Here is a 14,432-nt window from a genome sequence, read left to right as displayed (position 1 = left end):
TGAGTACAGGGGCAGGGAGGTGTTACTACAGTTGTACAGGGCCTTGGTGAGGCCACACCTGGAGTATTGTGTACAGTTTTGGTCTCCTAACTTGAGAAAGGACATTCTTGCTATTGAGGGAGTGCAGCGAAGGTTCACCAGACTGATTCCGGGGATGGCGGGACTGACATATCAAGAAAGACTGGATCAACTGGGCTTGTATTCACTGGAGTTCAGAAGAATGAGAGGGGATCTCATAGAAACGTTAAAATTCTGACGGGTTTAGACAGGTTCGATGCAGGAAGAATGTTCCCAATGTTGGGGAAGTCCAGAACCAGGGGTCACAGTCTCAGGATAAGGGGTAAGCCATTTAGGACCGAGATGAGGAGAAACTTCTTCACCCAGAGAGTGGTGAACCTGTGGAATTCTCTACCACAGAAAGTTGTTGAGGCCAATTCACTAAATATAATCAAAAAGGAGTTAGATGTAGTCCTTTACTACTAGGGGAATCAAGGGGTATGGCGTGAAAGCAGGAATGGGGTACTGAAGTTGCATGTTCAGCCATGAACTCATTGAATGGCGGTGCAGGCTCGAAGGGCCAAATGGCCTACTCCTGCACCTATTTTCTATGTTTCTATGTTTACTTGTGTCCTAGGCCCAACCATCATCAGCTGCTTCATCAATGACCTTCCCTCCATCATAAGGTCAGAAATGGGAATGTTTGCTATGACTGCAGTGTTCAGTTCCATTCGTAACTCCTCAGATAATGAAGCAGTCCATGCCCACATGCAGCAAGACCTGGATGGCATTCAGGCTTGGGCTGATAAGTCGCAAGTAACATTTGCGCCACACAAGTGCCAGGCAATGACCATCTCCAACAAACAAGAGTCTAACCACCACCCCATGACATTCAACATTATTACCATCGCCGAATCCCCCACCATCAACATCCTGGGGCTCACCATTGACCAGAAACTTAACTGGACCAGCCGCATAAATACTGCGGCTACAAGAGCAGGTCAGAGGCTGGTTGTTCTGCGGCAAGTGTCTCGCCTCCTGACTCTCCAAAGCCCGTCCACCATCTACAAGGCACAAGTTAGGAGTGTGATGGAATACTCTCCACTTGTCTGGATGAGTCCAGCTCCAACAACACTCAAGAAGGTCGATACCATCCAGGACAAAACAGCCTGCTTGATTGGCATCCCATTCACCACCTTAAACATTCACTCCCTCCACCACCGGCACACCGTGGCTGCAGTGTGTACCATCTACAAGGTGCACTGCAGCAACTCACCACGGCTTCTTTGGCAGCACCTCCCAAACCCTCGACCTCTACCACCTAGAAGGACAAGGGTAGCAGGCGCATGGGAACACCATCACCTCCAAGTTCCCCTCTGAGTTTCACACCATCCTGACTTGGAAGTATATCGCTGTTCCTTGCCTCCCTAGCAGCATTGTGGGAGTGCTGACTGACTGCAGCGGTTCAAGAAGGTGGCTCACCACCATCTTCTCAAGGGCAATTAGGGATGGGCAATAAATGCTGGCTTTGCCAGCGACGCCCACATCCTATGAACTAATTTTTAAAAAGATGTCGGACAAGCAGTAGCATTTATAGAACTGGAGTAATGCTGGATTTTAAAAATCTAATGCATTACCTGATTGCAGATTTGTGTAGCTTCTATTATGTTTTTTCAAAATGGTTTCCCTTCTTTTCCACTCTTCTTTGTGCTTGGTTCCGTGAGTGTTATTTCCTTGTTGGGTACATTTCAATGGGTGCTGGTCACATTCTGTGGTTATTCTTTATGCGAGAGCCTAGACAGTGAGTGTTGGCAGGCGGTTTGATTATGGGAGAAGCATCATAGCTGAACCTGATCTTGCCCTCACCACTCTTTCTACCAGAGCTCAATGGATAATGATCAGCAGTGGGAAGCCCGGATAATCCCCCCTCATTTAATCTAACTCTGGTTGAGATTAACAGAGACTAGGGATCTTTGTATCTATATGGCTGAGTAATTCATTGCCTTAACCAGATGAGCCATTCGAAGAGCGAGCTTCTAATATATGGTCCGAGTGTGAGAGAAGCCCTGCAGCAAAGCCTAAACAGGGCTTGTCATGTCTCCCACTGATCCCCCAAATGCAAAAGGAGCAGTTTAAAAAAAATAAACAATAATGTATGCTGTGGTGTTCTTGGAAGATTTTTAGATCCATGTGTTATTGGAATCGGTGAGCTGTCAGTCACCCCTTCATTATTCTTGTTTACTCAAAAATTGTCAGTAAATGTCCAGTTCAAGTAATAAATTGCGATCATAAATCCTGCGCGGTGTTAACCTTTGGTTATTGCTAATTGTTTTATATAAATGCGTATCTGCCGCGTGGGTGTACTCTCGACCCTGAGCCAGGAGCACAGGATTATAGAGATCACAGTCCAGTGCTAACATTTCTTGGAAATGGCAGACAAAAAGGGGATTCACGCGGGATTAACTAGTTGCCGCCCCTCCTACACTGCCACCCCCCTGCTGTGCATTGCTCCATTTAGTGTTGTGGCACAGAACCGATGGAACTCGCTGATGAAGACAGCCACAGTGTAAGTGAGGCTCAGGATGACCTTCTGGGTGGGAAGACGGCCTGCAACCGGCCACCTTGCTCACCAGTGCTGCGATTCGGAGCGCTTTATTGCTGGCGTATAAGGATTTTTGTTTTAGCTTGCAGTGTAATTTTGTGCTTGTGTCGCTGCTTTTCCCCATGCAGATCCCTGCCCTGCTGCTCAGCAGAGCTGGTGATTTGTAAGTTCCTGCTGCCTGTAACCTTTGCTTTAACTGCACAAGCCCCACCCCCTCGCCCCAGACCATGAGCTCACGACAGCCAGAAGGGCTCCAGAGCCCAGTCATTGGCTAGTTGCGCCTCTCTGACTGCAATCCTCCCCTGCACCCTTGCTGGGAAAGCTGTTTAGTTGTGGTAGCGTCAGTCTGGACCCAGCAGCTTGACATCTGTGTCGTGTGATGGGAGGTCTGAGCGCGGAGCAGAAAGAGGGTTTCACATCGTGAAGGTTATGTTTCTTTAGGCTGTGTAGTACATGAAAAAACAATCATGCTGGACAAGTGAGTAAGAAGTATTTTACTGAAAGCTGAGACGCTGATGGATCTTTAATTTCATATTCAGGTTTTAGTGCTGGCGAGATATGTTATTTTAGTGTTAAGCAAATTTCTAATCTAACCTTTCACCAAATGCTGGGTTGGTATAGTATTTTTGGTCAAAAAGTTTCAGTGAAGACTAGGAAGAATAAAAAGGCAACAATTCAATAATTTAACCACAAAAGCGGGTTGGGTACAAGTGATCATTGCACTGAGCCCAAGTGTAACTGTTTTTGCATTATTATTGTGGCAGTATAATTAATTTGTCATTATTTGCTGACATGATTGTTTTCCTCTAATAGTATTTACCTTTTGATTCTTTTTATTTATTATTGAGTCTTGCTACAGAGCTGCTATTTTAGCTAATCTGGTTTATCATATATAAACATTTATAGAATAAATTGAAATTTTAAATAATATGCTAACATAGCCAATTCTAATTGACAACTATTCAAATCTTTTTATCAAGAGTTGTGGATGCTGAGAGGCGGTTCCCCCTGGCTGGACTGTCTAGAACTAGTGGTCACAGTCTCAGGATAAGTGGTCGGCCATTTAGGACTGAGATGAGGAGAAATTTCTGAATTCAGGGTTGTGAATTATTGGAATTCTCTACCCCAGAGGGCTGTGGATGCTCAATCGATGAGTATATTCAAGACTGAGATCAATAGATTTTTGGGCACTAAGGGAATCAAGGGATATGGGGATAGAGTTTGAAAGTGGAGTTGATGTAGAAATTCAGCCATGATATTGAATGACGGAGCAGGCTCAAGGGGCCACATGGCCTACTCCTGCTCCTATTTCCTATGTTCTTAAGTAGAAAGATGTAATCATATAAAAGGTGTATAGTATCCATCAGTAGAGTGCATACTCGGAGACACACTCGATCATTCAGCTTCATTGAGCCCATCAGGAAACTGTTTCACAAAAGTTATGAGGTCTCTAATGATCTGTATATTTTTTGCTTGCAAGTAAGAAAACTACATAGTAATCTGATTTAGTGATGTCATCTGTGCACGATCACCTATCAGCTTTCATATTGTCAATGAGAAGCGATTGTTATTGAAAACATTTCAGGCTGCTTCTTGAGAAGTGCAAATGGCTGAGTCCCAAATCAAGTGTGAGTGTTGCTGGAGGTGGGGCGGGGTGGAGTATAAGATTTTAAGGCTAAGCTTGAAGATGACACAACAGATTGAAAATAAAGATGCAAAAGTTGCCTTTCTAACAACATATATATATATTAATGCAGTGTGTAAATATTCAAACCAGCTTGTTTAAGAGCATGTTAATTTTATAACATACACAGGAATGCAATGAAGCACAATTCCCATTGTCTGAGCAATAGTTGGGAGCTTGGAATGTTGGGACTGTACTTTCTATGTGTACTATGAGACAAGCGTTGAGCTAGATTAGTAGGGAGGTTTGAATAATGAAAAGGTTCTGAAAGGTAATTAGTGAGAAAAATGCACATCAATATAGGAGGCCTTCATGGAGGAGATGGTTCAGATGCAGAGTAGACATATTCCCATGAGGGGGAAAGGAAGGGCATCCAAAGCCAGAGCTCCCGGCTGGCTAAAAATATAGAGATTAAAATGAAATAGAAAAACGAGACTTATGGGTTCAGAATATGGCAGAGAACCAAGCTGACTATAGAAAGTACAGAGGAGATCTAAAAAAGGGAATAAGAGGGGGAAAGAGAGAGTATGAGAGTAGATTAGTAGCTAATATAAAAGGTAATCCAAACACATAAATAGTAAAAGGGGAGTCAAAGGAAGAGTGGGGTCGATGAGGGACCAAAAGGAAATCTTCTTATGAAGGCAGAGGTGCTAAATGATATTGGCTAGGATAAAAATAACTAAAGACGATGTACTTAAAAGGTCGGCAGTCCTCAAAGTAGAAAACTCACCTGGTCCGAATAGGATGCATCCTAAGTTACTGAGCGAAATAAGGGTGGAAATTGCAGACGCTCTGGCCACAATCTTCCAGTCCTTCTTGGAATATGGGGATGGGGCCAGAGGGAATGGAAGATTGCAAATATTACACATCTGTTCAAAAAAGGGGAGAGGGATAAACCCAGCAACTACAGGCCAGTCAGCCTAACATCAGTGGTGGGGAAAGTTTTAGAGACAATAATCCAGGGCAAAATTAAAGTCAGCATAGATTTGTTAAAGGCAAATCATGTTTGACTAACTTGATTGAGTCCTTTGATGAAGTAACGGAGAGGATTGATGAGGGTAGTGCAGTTGAAGTTGTGTATACGGACTTTCAAAAGGCTTTTGACAAAGTACCACGTAATAGACTTGTTAGCACAATTAAAGCCCATGGGATTAAAGGGACAGTGGCAGCATGGATACGAAATTGGCTCAGGGACAGAAAGCAGAGAGTAGTGGTGAATGGTTGGTTATTTTTCAGACTGGAGAGAAGTAACCGTGGTGTTCCCCAGGTATTAGGACCACTGCTCTTTTTGATATTTTTTAATGACCTGGACTTGGGTATACAGGTTATAATTTCAAAGTTTACAGATGACACGAAACTTGGAAATGTAAACAATGAGGAGGATAGTAACAGACTTCAGGAAAAAATGGGCAGGCACGTGGCAGATGAAACTTAACACCTGTGAAGTGCTACATTTTGGGAGGAAGAATGAAGAGAGACAATATGAACTAAATGGTACAATTTGAAAGGTGATACAGGAACAGAGAGACCTGGGGGTGTATGTACACAAATCTTTGAAGGTGGCAGGACAAGTTGAGAAGGCTGTGAAAAAAGAATATGGGACCCTTGGCTTTAAGAATAGAGTACAAAAGCAAGAAAGTTATGCTAAACCTTTATAAAACACTGGTTAGGCCTCAGCTGGAGTATTGTATTCAATTCTGGGCACCACACTTTATGATGCCAAGGCCTTAGAGAGAGTGCAGAAGAGATTTACTAGAATGGTATCCGGGATGAGGGACTTCAGTTATGTGGAGAGACTGGGGAAGCTGAGATTGTTGTTCTCAGAAAGGTTAAGAGGAGATTTGATAGAGGTGTTCAAAATCATGAATGGTTTTGATAGATTAAAATAAGGAGGAACTGTTTCCAGTGGTGGAAGGGTCGGTAACCCGAGGACATAGTTTTACGGTGATAGGAAACATGAGGAAGCATTTGTTTTGTACAGCGAGTTGTTATGCTCTGGAATGCATTGCCTGAAAGGGTGGTGGAAGCAGATTCAATAATAACATTCAAAAGGGAAAAAAATTACACGGCTATGGGGAAAGAGCAGGGGAGTGGGACTAATTGGATAGCTCTTTCAAAGAGCTGGCACAGGCACAATGGGTCGAATGGCTTCCTTCTGTGCGGTATTATTCTATGATTCTATTAAATATCAATAGTGTCTTAATGAGACCAATACCACAATTGGGAGTGAAAAAATAAATACTTGCATTGATATAGCGCCTTATTACATCATAACATTTGTACAGTTTTGAGGGCACTGTACCTTGCTCTGAAAATTGTGTGATGAATCCAGTTATTTCTCGCTAGCACTGTCTTTGTACGGGTATTCTTCAGTAACCTATATATCTTTCTTATCCACTGCAATTATAAATAGATTTCATTTTACCCTGTTCTGTTTGATCAATGGAAGATTGGGAGTCAAGGGTTATGGGGAGCAAACAGGGAAGTGGAGTTGAGGCCAAGATGAGATCTGCCATCTACTCCTGCTCCTATTTCTTATGTTGTTATTGCTGTGAGTGGGACAAGTGTTTTGCTTTCACTTAAATCCAATTGAACAATTATATTTTCCCTTTCTCTGAGATTTCATAATTGTGAAAATCCTTTGCGGCCCTGTGAGATGTGTTATCACACTGGTTGTGAGATCACTTTTTCCCAAAGTTGATTTTGGCCATCACAGATGCTGATACATTCTTCCTGATTTGCTTTTCCTTTGTTTGATTTGGTTGTGATCTGATGATGACAATTTCAGTGTATAGTGCAAAATCAATAGAGCTCCAAATTCTTGAGTTGGGGTGAGGTGGGAATTGGATGTTTCACCCACGGGGAGCTAGAATTTGGGGCAGGATCTGAATTCGTACAAGTTTTTGCCTCATTTGTCCACTATCAGAAATCTAGATGGGGATGAGGGAAGTGGTGTCTGCTCTGCCCACTCCTCCTATATCCCAGCAGCTATTTGGAGGTGTATCTGGGGGTATTCCTGGACTACCTTGGGAATGCTGCCCAGCTCGCCCCTCTTAGACCCTGCAGATTCATTTCTCCTGAGATCAGGCGTTGGTTCCTTTTGTGAGCCTAATAAAGACCCTAAAGATGTAAAGGAGCAAAGGTAATCGACCCCAAAGGAGAAAGAAGGTGTTTTTTTTTCTTGCATTTTCAACTCATTAAGGATCTTGGAGATCCCCCTATCGGAGTGGGAGGGCTGCACTTGAATTTTTCGCTGGCAACATGAAGCACACACTCATGTTGTGTCTATACATGCACAGCCACCACTCCAAATTCAAAATGACCCAGCCCCAAGATTTGGTTTGGTGTGAATGGTCTGCACAGTTGGTGAACGTTAGTCCCACAGCATCCCACCTCTGGCGGTGCAGCTAGAATCCAGCATTTTTGGGGGGTATTACATTATGGATTCCAAAAACATCCAGAAAACCCCCAAATCCGGCATGGATTCGGTCCCGAGGATTCTGGATTTTGGATGTTATACCTGTAGTACATATTGATATGGATCCTTACCAAATCTGAAAATTGGAAGACGAGAGGGGGCAGTTTTCACTTTACTTCTGATTACAATATAGACGAGATCCATTTACAGCTTTTTTTTTGTAGTAAACCGTTGCTTTACTATTATAATCATAAATAATATGTACATGAACAGCGTGACTGCTCAAACCCACATTTGCCAGTTGTATAGCAACCAACTAGTGACTCTCTTCCTTGGAGTAGGGTGGTAAGCAGAGTCTCTCAGATTGAGGTGGCCTGGTGATGGAAATTCAGAACAAGGTCCACTTTCTGTGGTAGACTTGGTAATCCAATACTTGAACATGGCAGATTTGCAGTATTCCAAGGCACTGCTGATGATTGATGAGCCAGCCTAGCTCACTAATGGTACTGAGGAGCAGACCTGTCACTTGGTTGGGATTCTTACTACTGGGCTCTAAATAACCCTGCAAGCCACGTCCCGCTCGGGAGAGTGGACCTGGTTGGCAGAGCAGGGGAAGGTGACCATTGCACAGTTGTAACTGGTTGAACTTCATCGTATGTCTGTGCACATTTAGGGATGCCTAAGCCTTGGCATTGCCAATCTGTGAATGCTTTCTGGACATAAGTAAATGAGTTGTGTCCCTATCGGGCGAGAGTACCATTGGGCAAACATGAATTCTATGTGTCTCGATTTCTCTGTTGTTTGGTTTGGAGACGCCTAAACATGGTGCTGAGGGTCTCTGCATGTGTCAGACATCGACTGAGCAAAACAATGCGTGTTCTCAAATAACAGATACAAACATATATTTTGCAAAGTCATTGTACTGTTTTGTTACATGGTACTTACAGGAGAATACATTGGAATATTTTGGTAGAGTTGTGCACATGCTGGAAAGGTACAATGTTTCCTGGGTAAGATAATTTGGTCGGTCTTCCATCGGAACTTCTTGTCTAGAATTGTGGCTAAAGATTTGTTCCAATGAAAGGCTTCTTCAGCTCTCCATGTTTTTTTTGAAAAATTCTCCACACAGCACTGCAGACATTGAAAATCCATTTTCTTGATTGCTTTAAAAAATAAAAATATTTTTAAAAAATTCTCCCTGGTACATTATTGAGGTCTCCATTGTGTTGTAGTCATTTCATGAGCTCTTTATTCGCTCAGAGCTGGCCTAGTATGACCTTGTAGTGATTGGATAAAAAGGGAAGCAAATCACGCAGACTTGAATGAAGGGGCTGAGCTGCCCTGGGGCTGCTTTTGTTCGAGGCGAAACACTTGGCTCTAATTCACGGCGGCGCAAGTGACTGCTCAGGTGATTTCATCTGGTTTCGAATGTTTGAAAGCTGGTACGGATTCTGAGTGGTGGTGTTGGGGGGGGAGGGGGAGAGGAGGAGAAGGCTTGCACAGTAATGCCTTGTTCAGCAGTTTACAAAATTCAGTGCTACAAACCAGCCTTTTGTGCTATACTCGTTCAGCCACGAGAAGCTCTGGCATATTAATATTAGAAAATATTTAATTCTTTGAAATAAAAGAAGCAGTGCTCTGAGGTATGAGCTGGTGTTAGTGTCTGGGTAGGTCCTTCAGGGAACAAAAATACATTTATTTCCTTCCAGTTGTGGCATCTGGGATGTGTGTCCCATCTTCAAAACCTCTGCTGGAAGTGGCAGTGATTAAAAACTATACTCCTGCATATTTTGCTGCACTTGTGCTTCATTTCAATACTAAAATGACCCCTGTCTGTGCTACTTTCTATGCCAGCAAAGAGCTGGAAGTAGGAAATTTGTGTGTGTGTGTAAATATGTTACAGCACAACTTCCAGCAGTTCAACTGACTTCAACATATCAATCCTGCAGATTTGAACTGACACACCTGTGTCTTTGTGCTGTGACTGGATGAGTTGCAGGACCATAATAGCAAAGGAGCCAATGTCTGAAAACAGCACAAGCTGTGTTCATGATGGAGATTTGTTTGTCTGTCTAGTGTCTCAGATGGATGCAGCAGTATAAGTGGTGTACACTCTATTCTCCCAGTGGATTTGCAGGATCTTGCAGAGGCAGCGCTGGTGGTATTTCTCCAGCATCAGTGTTCTCAATCAGGCCAACATCCCCAGCATCGAAGCACTGACCACACTCGACCAGCTCCGCTGGGCGGGCCACATCGTCCACATGCCCGACATGAGACTCCCAAAGCAAGCGCTCAACTCTGAACTCCTACACAGCAAGCGATCCCCAGGTGGGCAGAGGAAACGTTTCAAGGACACCCTCAAAGCCTCCTTGATAAAGTGCAATCTCCCCACCGACATCTGGGAGTCCCTGGCCCAAGACCGTCCTAAGTGGAGGAAGAGCATCCGGGAGGGCGTTGAGCACCTCGAGTCTCGTCACCGAGAGCATGCAGAAACCAAGCGCAGACAGCGGAAGGAGTGTGCGGCAAACCAGGCTCCCCACCCACCCTTTCCTCCAACGACTGCCTGTCCCACCTGTGACAGAGACTGTAATTAACTTTTAGAGTGGAAACAAGTCTTCCTCAATTTCAAGGGACTGTCTATGCTGATGATGGGTGTACATGCCTATATTAATAACACTTGTTTCTTATACCAACACTGTGCAGATCCCTTATACATAGTGTTAATCTCGGGATGCCTTATAGGGCAGTGGATAACAAAAACAGAGGGTGAGAGAGAAGAAAGTGATTGAAGGGGCAAAAGAATGGTTAAAGATGAGGGTTTGTAAAGGGCTTTTGAAGGCAGAAAGCAGATGAGATTGTGGAGGTGCTGAGGAGGGAGTTCCAGAGGGCAGGGTCATATTGGCTGGCAAAAGTTTTCTGCTGGAACAGAGATCAGGGAACAAGGAGTAGACTGGCTTTAGCGAGTGCTCTGTGATGTACACCCAGAGGAAATTGTGGAGATTGGGAGGGGCAAGGCCATGAGAGATTTGGAGGTGAGTATGAGAATCTTAAAAAGCCAATTTTCTGGGACATAATGGGGCTGAAAATCCTCAACCCTTTCAGCGCTCTCATCATAACTCTGGTAGGAGTCCAGAAGAAGGGCCAGAATGCTCGACTGTGACCTAGATAAGCCAGGTACGACCTGTGCTTGAAGTTCTCATGGGGCTTTGTAAGGGGGTGGAGCCTTCACCTGCTCCTTATAAGGCCAGTGATGTAGAAGGTTGGGACTCCACCTCCTGCATTGGCAGTCCCCATCTTCTGAGAGTCGAGGTCCTGGGAAGTGGCAGATGAGCCTCCTCAATGTCAAGTGAGGGACTTTCCTTGGTGCTGTGAAGATCTCGGAAGATTTAAGGATTTTTGTTGTTGTTTAATGAGGTCCCTTTACAAAGAAGGTTAGGCTCAATCAAACTGTTGTTGGGGGAGGAAGGGGGGCCTGACACCATCTCCCTGGCCTGGGCATCAAGGTCTTTGTAGCATTCCAGGTATCTGAGATGGGCCCATAGTGGGACAGGTGCATGCTGCCTGTTTTTACATGAAGTGACTTCCCACTGACCCCACATACACTAGCAGGGTCAGGGGCGGAGGTCACGCGCTGCCTCAAGGAATTTCTAGGCAGATGACAACAGCTTGCATCTCTATAAGCACACTTCAGATTGTCAAGTGAGTGTGCTACGCCCATGATATGCCTGCTATACATGTACTACAGGTCTTTACAGCAAGGGATTACTTATGAAAACTGCCATTTGATTGTCAATGATGCCATTGCTATTAAACTCTTGGAGGGATTTCTTTCAGGAGCTGCTATGTTTATTGTCACGTTTACAAAGCTCCTCTCTGACATGTCTTGCCATCAGTGATGGAAGTAATTTCAGCAATAATATTGTATTTGTGCCTTTATATTTGCTGCTATTATTGACGCCAAGAATGAAATATATTGAAAAACATCGACTGTAAGGGGCTATCAGATTTACTGATCTTTCTCTCTGTCTTTCCCTTCCATTGTCAAATTGTTCACAGGACTTGAAACAAACGTCTGTAAAGCAGGGAGCAGCAGTTCTGTACTGAGCAGACAGGGACACACACAACTTGCTGTGTGTGATTTTTTTTTTCAAGGCTTATCTGCTTGTCACTCTTCCAGTGCTGTCACTAATATAACAGCCTCCCGAAGAGTCTCTGATTGTTATTTTGTTCAACAACAACAACAACTTGTGTTTATATAGTGTCTTTAACATGGTAAATCATTCCAAGGCGCTTCACAGGAGTGTTATCAAACAAAATTTGACACCGAGCCACATAAGGAGATATTAGTCCAGATGACCAGAAGCGTGGTCAAAGAGGTAGGTCTTAAGGAGCGTCTTAAAGGAGGAAAGGGAGGTAGAGAGATAGAGACGTTTGGGGAGGGAATTCTAGACTTTTGGGCCTTGGCAGCTTGAAGGCATGGCCGCCAATGGTGGAGTGATTAAAATCGAGGACACTTAAGAGGCACGAATTGGCAGAGTGCAGAGATCTTGAGGATTTGTAGGCAATGTTCCCTCTTTTTTTGGGTGCCTGGCCCATTCACAGTTTTGCACATTGAAAAAGCCAGCCCTGGGACCGCTTATAGGGAATGTTGGTTGTAAGGCTGGAGGAGATTACAGATATAGGGTGGGTCGAGGCTGTGGAGGGATTTGAAACGAGGATGAACATTTTTTCATCGAGGCGTTGCTTAATCGGGAGCCAATGTAGGTCTTGGAGCACAAGGGTGATGGGTGAACGGGACGTGGGCACGGGCAGCAGAGTTTTGGATGACATCAAGCTTATGGAGGATAGAACATGGGAGGCTGGGCAGGTGTGCGTTAGAATAATCAAGGCATGGATAAGGGATCATACTCTTTGGTGCTGCAAATTGAGTCTATGGGTATAATTTTCACCTTCACCACTTGGGCAGTAAACTGGTGGACCAGATCGCCCGCTCGTTAGAGAACTTGCCCGATTTTCATTTCCATTGAAATCGATAGAAATTCAAATTGGGCGGGCCCAAGCAGTAAAGGAACAAATCACCCCTTTGGGTGTTCAATCAGCAGCAAAGCCTTCTGTTACCACTTCATTTTTAGAGCTGTTTACTAAACCGTGAAAAGTTCTGAGTGTGAGCGATACATGCAGAGAAAGAAAAAGCCTTCCTTTTGAGTACCAGATATCCAGCAAAGAAAGAAAGACTTGCATTTATATAGCGCCTTTCACGACCACTGGACATCTCAAAGCGCTTTACTACCAATTAAGTACTTTTGGAGTGTAGTCACTGTTATAATGTGGGAAACGTGGCAGCCAATTTGCGCACAGCAAGCTCCCACAAACGGCAATGTGATAATGACCAGATAATCTGTTTTTATGTTGATTGAGGGATAAATATTGGTCAGCACAGTAGAAGAGTAAGAGCAATCACTTTGTTTAAGGATTAGCTGTATTTAAAAAAAAAAATCCACTTTCTCGCACCTACACACACACAAGATCATGTTGAGCAAATTACTACATTTGACTTTATACTTCATCTGTAGGAGGCTCTACACTGTAGTGCCCGATTGCCTGTACTGATGATGCAGATGTAAGATCAAATGCTGTCTGCCAAAGCCCATTTAAAATAAGCCTGCATGTTTTCCTGCTGTGCCTGTCTGTTTCATTCCTTCTTTCTGTCTTGCGGGCCTATTTCTCTTTGTCTCTGTTGGTTTCTGGTTCTCCCTTTACATGTACTACCAGTAAAAATAACCCTTACAACTATGGTAAGAAACTATGTGGCTGAGCCTAGCTAGCTTAGGATGAATTTTCCAATTGCTCACTGTTGGCACTGGCATGTTCCGCTCAGGTTTTTGGTTCTTTGGCAGCCTGCCCAGCAGTCCTTAAAGGGACCATTGGTGGCTATCACCAAAAATGGTTCTCCTCCATCCTCCCCCAGGACTTACCGGAAGCCTGTTGCCAGCGAGGCAGCTGGTCCAAATTGATTCTTTTAAAACTGGTGAGCTACCTCTGCACACCCGATTGGTGTCCGCAGCGTGCTAGAAGTATGCTGATGAGGCTTGAGGTTCAATTTCAGTCCAGTCTCAAGCCTCCAACTTCTTGCATGCCAGCATACCGACCATTCTATGCCCAAAACCAGACCAAAACTCATTTCTAGCCCAATAGTCATGATCTGGGTCCCAGCACGGAGCGGTACTTCCATCCATCGCAGGTACCCAGCCCGTGATTCTGATTCAGTAATTGTAATGAACAGAAGATCACAGGCTGTGCGCCTATAATTTCCTATGATGTGCCCTGTGTAAGTTCCGCTTTCTGCTGGAGTGACGGATTGCAGAACCACCCCGAATAATAAATATAGAGACGAGCTCACTGGAGCGAAGATTTGCCAGCTTGCCTATTTTGGAAAATAAATGTGACAAAACAAACATCGGTCGTGTGATTTCAGAGAGGGGCGATCTTGTCTGATGATCTCCGTGATTTGTTAAGTCCAAGGGACGCAGACTTGAATGGATATGGCAGACAACTGGTTTAGCCATTCACTGCCAGATGTGGTTGGACCATATAAAGCATTATCGGGTCCTGCTCTCGTCTGTCAAAATCGCTCACTATTCCAGAATCATGATAAACCCCGGCTTCTATTCTCCACCGCAAACCACCTTTTTAAACCCCTCTCCCCACTCTCCAACCTCACCTCTGACAAT

At 44.2% G+C, this 14,432-nt stretch overlaps 1 protein-coding gene across 1 annotated transcript in view; it reads left to right on the top strand.

Annotated features, from left to right (window-relative positions):
* Window positions 1–2,903: 2,903 nt before the first annotated feature.
* trim2a (tripartite motif containing 2a) overlaps window positions 2,904–14,432 on the top strand; it is a 163,426-nt gene continuing 151,897 nt past the window's right edge. Inside the window, exon 1 of the mRNA XM_070871425.1 lies at window positions 2,904–3,077. The gene's annotated coding sequence lies outside the window, so the exon portion shown is untranslated. The remainder of the gene's footprint in view (window positions 3,078–14,432) is intronic.

This window comes from Pristiophorus japonicus, chromosome 2 (assembly GCF_044704955.1).
Source record: "Pristiophorus japonicus isolate sPriJap1 chromosome 2, sPriJap1.hap1, whole genome shotgun sequence".
Taxonomy (NCBI): Eukaryota; Metazoa; Chordata; class Chondrichthyes; family Pristiophoridae; genus Pristiophorus; species Pristiophorus japonicus.
This window is presented reverse-complemented; position numbering and strand designations above follow the sequence as displayed.